General features: G+C 46.6%; 1 non-coding gene across 1 annotated transcript; it reads left to right on the top strand.

Moving 5' to 3' along the window:
• The first annotated feature begins 5,551 nt into the window (after nucleotides 1–5,551).
• Nucleotides 5,552–5,623, top strand: trnae-cuc (transfer RNA glutamic acid (anticodon CUC)). Its single transcript has one exon. It is a non-coding gene; the product is annotated as a tRNA-Glu (tRNA).
• The last annotated feature ends 429 nt before the right edge of the window (nucleotides 5,624–6,052 follow it).

Below are 6,052 nucleotides of genomic sequence, written 5' to 3'. Positions count from 1 at the left end.
CTGTTTGAAATGCAGCTCACAGCTTCTTCACACACCCCAATTAATCTTTCTCATTGTCCTGAAGCCGGCATAAGGTTTGAATTCCCGATCTGCGGAAATGAGAATCTTTTCAATGTGTAGCGTCAGTCAATGTCCCTGAGAACATCGGAGTCAAGTCACAGCGCTGTCAGATGAGGGGAAGCTGAAATAGCCCCACACGCTGCTCACAGGCACATTTTACTTTCCCCAACTCAACGCCTCAACCACTGCGGCTCCTGGGAGTGGAAAGGAAACAATCATCAAAACCCAGTCTTAGCTTTGTGAATCTTCAGAAAATCAGCAAACGTTCATCCCTTCGGATTTTCTATCCTGGGCTGAGAGGGAAGGGTTTTGTCATTCTTTTGTAGGACATTGTAAGTGGATGTTTTGCAGAAAAGCACCACAATGCAATCTGATTAATCAGGACCTGGATGTTTTCGGTCTTTCAATGTAAGTGTTGTGCTCAACAACTTTGTTGTTCACAGTTTATAATACTTATCTTCCCAGTCCACTGTATCACGTGTCGAAAATGTTTAATTTGCGTCTTGTAATCCTTTCACTGTCTGCTAATGAGGATAGCGTTTCCGTGTTTTACCTAAATTATCTTGACCTTGCATCCTCAAGCCTCAAGCTAATTTCACGAGAAACCTTCTCCAGTTCAAAAGCCAACTGTTAATGATGGCTCTGTTCTTGTCACGTATCCAATTTCAGATCGATGTTGTTCATGTCCCTTTTATTCCTTCAGATCCAGGTTTCGCTCACAGGGCTAGAACAGAACTGTCACCAAATACATTTACCAATCTCCGTTCATCCTACCGATTGTATTAGCATCATCAAAGAGAGACTTTCATCACAATTTTCTGTGAACAGATCTACATTAGCTTTGCTGAACGAACCCCAAATTTCTTGAAGTGGCTCCTTATTTTCGGCCCTGATTATTAATGGGAATGGATCCTTCCCACCCGCTCTATCACTCATCAATGTGTGTAGTTCAGTGCGATCTCCCAATCAGCCTCCTCTGTCCTGATCAAATCCAGGGGAACAGGATACGTTGGGGCTATGGCGCGGACAGGACAAGCCCAGTACTCACCTTTCCTGTTAGAACCATTCCATGAGAAATTTTAGACCACAACTTTGGGTGTGTAGTTGTGGCCGAACACTTAAGGTGTTGGCGTAGAGATCCTTTGGGGCACCCCCGCTCAGGGTGGTAACCTGCTGACTATGCTTTCTTCGCTGGCGATTTTAAATGACTTCCTGTTGGTTACATTATCGCTCAAACTTCACAAAACCCGTCTCAATAAAGACCCGTTTTCTCATGTCTGGGAATTGATTGCCATGCAGGAACCTTGGGTTCTGAACAAACAACGGACCAGCCTCACAACGTCAGCTCTGTTTACCTTTCCACAGATTCTGCTCGACCTGTTGGCTTTCTGCAGTATTCTCTGTGTTTATTAGGCACAAGTGCTGCTTTTCAATCAAGAACTTCAATCCCTGTCCTCTGGTAACTGACTCTGGTCAGTGGCAATTGATTCTTCTGATCATTAATCTGCCCATTCCCACCGCTTCTTCTCCCATCATTACCAACAGCCCCAGGAAATCTCCAGTTAACCTTCTTTGCTCCAAAGCGAACATTCCCAACCTTGGGAATGTCTCCCCAAAATGGAAATTCCTCATCCCTGGACATGACGCAAGGCATACAATTGGGAAGAGACTTTGGCAAAATATTGTCAGTTAGGAAATGGAAAAATGTTCATGAAGCAAAACAGAAATCCCATTCTCCAGCTTTGTGAATCTTTAGAAACTCTTTGGGAAGCATATTTAGAGGAGAATGAAAGAAGAACTGTCCGACTGAGTAGAGACAGTCCAAACACCGTCCCCTTGTTAAAGAGGCCGGGAGATTGACTCCGATGTTCTCGGGACATGAACTGATCTGAGACATTGACAGAATTGTCGTTTCTGCACATCAGGAATTCAAACACTTTCTCGCCTCCGAGGCAATGAGAGAACTCGGGAACAGGCAAAACATGGAAAGGCTCGAAGGGCGACTGCCTGGAATAAGAAAGCTAGCTCCTCCTGAGATGGATGTGTCTCCAGCCTGTCCCTGGTGTCTCCACAATAAATCTCCCAGGCTTTATTGTGGAAAAGTAAAACTGATAGACGACAATTGTAATTCTCGGCGGGGAGGCTGAATTATGAATTCAGTAATAGCCTCCCCTAAGTGATGGCGCAGGCCATGCCATCCCCTGTGTCTGTGGCGCAATTGATCAGCGCGTTCGGCTGTTAACCGAAAGGTTGGTGGTTCGAACCCACCGAGAAGCGATGAGTTTTTTGTTGCCTGTCTCTTTAACACGCCACCCTGTTCCCTGGCCAACATCTCTGTCTCAGGCATGCAGCAGTGTTCCAGCAAGGCTCAGCTCCAGATGGAAGACCAACGCCTCATTTTCCATTTGGAATCCTACAGCCCTCCAGTCTTCAATATCGAGTTCAATATTATTTGGACCCGAACACTCCCATGCCCTTGACCCCTACCACACCCACACGAGACCTTGTTATCACATCGTCTGCTGTTACACACGACTTATTGTTAGCCAGGAATAGTCTCCATGAACAGTTAGTCACCCTCCGACACAGATCGTTATTCACTCCTTTGTCCCTCCAATGTTCTCCCTCTGATCTGGTGGCAAAGAGAGCAATGTGGACTGATATCCCTGAGCCAGCTCTTTGTCCCATCTCCAGGAATAGGGTTCTCTCCACTGCCGGATAATTAAACCACTTTGTTGTTGCGTTGACGTGAGGAGATTGTGTAAATATAAACTTTTTCTAAATTCCCACCTTTCGTTGATTGAACTGTGAGTTCACTCTGAATCACAACACGTGTCACAGCGCATTTGGAGGCCCACATTAGCTCTGCTGGTTCGACACAGCAAGTAAATGAGAGTTTCTATTCGTATCATTCTCTTGCCTTCTCCCTGTAAATCTCCACATTGTTACTTTGGACATGACCACCGAATTCCGTTTTGTGTTCTTGAATCTGCCTCCTTGTCACGGTCAGACAGGGACAAGAAAATGTTCTTCCTAATGTCACTTTTACTTTTTTTTCCAAATGCCTTGAAATCTCTGCCAATTTTTTGGGAAAATGAAAGGATTCTCATTCCTGCATATGAGGCTGAATTGATTTAATTTCGAACGTAAAGGACTGCGGATGCTGAGAATCCGAGACACAAAGAGGAGCTGCTGGAGAAACTCAGCAGGTTTGGCAGTACCTGTGGGAGAAAACAGAGTTCTGAAATATTGTCTCTGATTCTCTTTCCACCGATGCGGAGTTGCTCCTGGAATTTCTGTTTTTGCTTTTAACTGAAAATTTATTTCATCTTTCGTGATGAAACAACCAGACTCGCCATGTGCAGATATGTTCCCCTTTCGAAACCTGTGAAGTGATTGTATTCAAACACACCCAGCAATAACTCACTCTTTCTCAGCTCCACAAGCAGAGAGACCTGAGAAATGAAGCTGTCAGTGTGGTTCTTTATTTGTCGGTCGACTGGTTAATACGATGGATTTGAGATCGATTGCGATTTCCCCACACAGGTGTGAACCTTGCCGACTACAGTTGAGAAATGTCGTCAAAAAGAAAGGAAGACAGTTCCCAGGTTTCTTATTGAAGATTCAAATCAGTGGAGGGGTTGGAAATCTGCAACCCACTGCCTGTCAGGGTGGAACAATCAGATACCCACAGGGCTACTTTTGAGGCTATGCGCCAAGTGTTTGGAAATGAGACGAGAACAGTGAGGGGCGTGAAGTCGTGATCGAAATGAAGCAGGCACCTGAGGACGAAGGTGTTTTATTTGCCAGTGAAAGATACTGTTTCACAAAGTTGGGACTATGGAAGGGAAGCAGTGATGGTGATTATCTTTGGCTATTGTGAATGTTCCCAATGCTGCGCATGTCCGTGTTAACGTCAGAACTCTGCAGCATGGCGGCGTCAGGTACGCACAGGGCCGGGGCGCAATGGATGACGCATCTGACTCCACCTACGTGTTTGAAATGCAGCTCACAGCTTCTTCACACACCCCAATTAATCTTTCTCATTGTCCTGAAGCCAGCATACGGTTTGAATTCCTGATCTGCAGGAATGAAAATCTTTTCACTGTCTCGCGTCAGTCAATGTCCCTGAGAACATCGGAGTCAAGCCACAGCGCTGTCAGAGGAGGGGAAGCTGAAATAGCCCCACACGCTGCTCATGGACACATTTCACTTTCCCCAACTCACCGCCCCAACCACTGCAGCTCCTGGGAGTGGAAAGGGAACAAACACCAAAACCCAGTCTCAGCTTTGTAAATCTTCAGGAAATAAGAAATCTGTTCATCCCGTTGGATCTTCCATCCTGGGCTGACAGCGTTGACTTTAAATGGCTGTCCAGTCAGTGCCGATTCGTTTTAGCTGAAAAAAATCTTCCTTATCTACTCCCAGCATTTCTTGCCACAGAGAACAGTGCGGCAGAGTTCGTGTATATATTTCCTTGTATGGTATTTTGTAAATAACATTTGTCTGCTGGTTGTTTGTATCGGGTATTCCAGGTTCATTAGCGACTGTTTAAGTGTGTTGGTAGGTTTGTGGGCTACCATGATGCTGAGAGCGTTGAGTTGTCTGGACATAATTTCCTAGATGTCTTTTATGTAAAGTAATGTGGCTAGGGTTTCTGCACACGTTGTGTCTGCTTGTGTCAGTTTGTTGATGTGAAATCGACACCCTGGGTTTATTGGGTAGGCAAAAGTGCGGACTGCAGATGCTGGATACCAGAGTTTAGATCAGAGTGGTGCTGGAAAAGCACAGCAGGTCAGAGAGCTTCCGAGGAGCAGGAAAATCGACGTTTCGGGCAAAAGCCCTTCATCAGGAATAGAGACAGGACGCCTCCAGGGTGGAGAGATAAATTGGGGGTGGGGGTGTGCTGGGCCGAAGGTAGCAAAGAGTACAATAGGTGAATGGGGGTGGGGATGGAGGTGACATGTCAGAGAGGAGGGTAGAGCGGATAGATTGGCAGGGAGATTGGCAGGTAGGACAGATCATGAGGATAGCGGAAGTTTGGAACTGAAGTAAGGTGGGGGAGGGAAAATGAGGAAACTGGTGAAGTCCACATTGACGGCCTGGGATTGAATTTATCCGAGGCGGAAGATGGGGCGTTCTTCCTCCAGGCATCGGGTGGGGAGGGAACGGCGATGGAGGAGGCCCAGTACCTGCATGTCCTCGGCAGAGTGGGGGGTGGGGGGTGGGGGGGGGGTGTTGAAATGTTGGGCCATAGAGCGATGGGGTTGATTGTTGCGGGTGTCCTGGATATATCCCCTCAAGCGCCGTGACTTGACACTGCGAGGAGTGTCCAGCGTCCCCAATGTAGAGGAGACCGCATCGGGAGCACTGGATACAAGAAATGACATTGTTGGATGCACAGGTGAAAGCTTGCTGACGACTGCGGCCGAGGTTCGATTTCCGGGCAGGGAAGTAATTTTTAGTAGAGCTGACAGCATGCAACCGCATTTCCCTGGTGGTCTAGTGGTTAGGATTCGGCGCTCTCACCGCCACGGCCTGGGTTCGATTCCCAATCAGGGAAGCTGTTTCCAGGGGTGCAGGCTATCCATTCTTCTTAAATGCGCTGTGCAATTATTTATACTCGTTCCTGGGTACTGCGGTGTGTAGTTGCTCGTTGAAATACTGTCCTGATTCAGATTTTTTTGTATGTGTAGGGATGATTGCTTCTGTAGTTAAGTTCTTGGTTCGTGTGAGTTGTTTTCCTGTAGACGCTGTTTTGAATTCGCTCTACTGAGACATCGAGAAATGGCACTTTGTTGTTGTTCTCCTCTTTTGTGAATTTTATGTCAGTGAGGATACTGTTGATGGTGTTGTAGGTTTCCTCTAATTTGTTTCATTTTTTGATGACAAAAGTGTCATTCGCTGTAGCGGACCCAAAGTTTGGGTTGGATCGTTGGAAGGGCTGTTTGTTCGAGTCTCTGCATTCTTGCTTCTGCTGGGAATCCTGATA

This window comes from Chiloscyllium plagiosum, unplaced genomic scaffold (assembly GCF_037043375.1).
Source record: "Chiloscyllium plagiosum isolate Xiang-an unplaced genomic scaffold, Cpla_swu_hap1 HiC_scaffold_27, whole genome shotgun sequence".
NCBI classification, from domain to species: Eukaryota; Metazoa; Chordata; class Chondrichthyes; order Orectolobiformes; family Hemiscylliidae; genus Chiloscyllium; species Chiloscyllium plagiosum.
The sequence above is the reverse complement of the archived record's forward strand: the minus strand, read 5'-3'. Positions and strand labels throughout refer to the sequence as shown.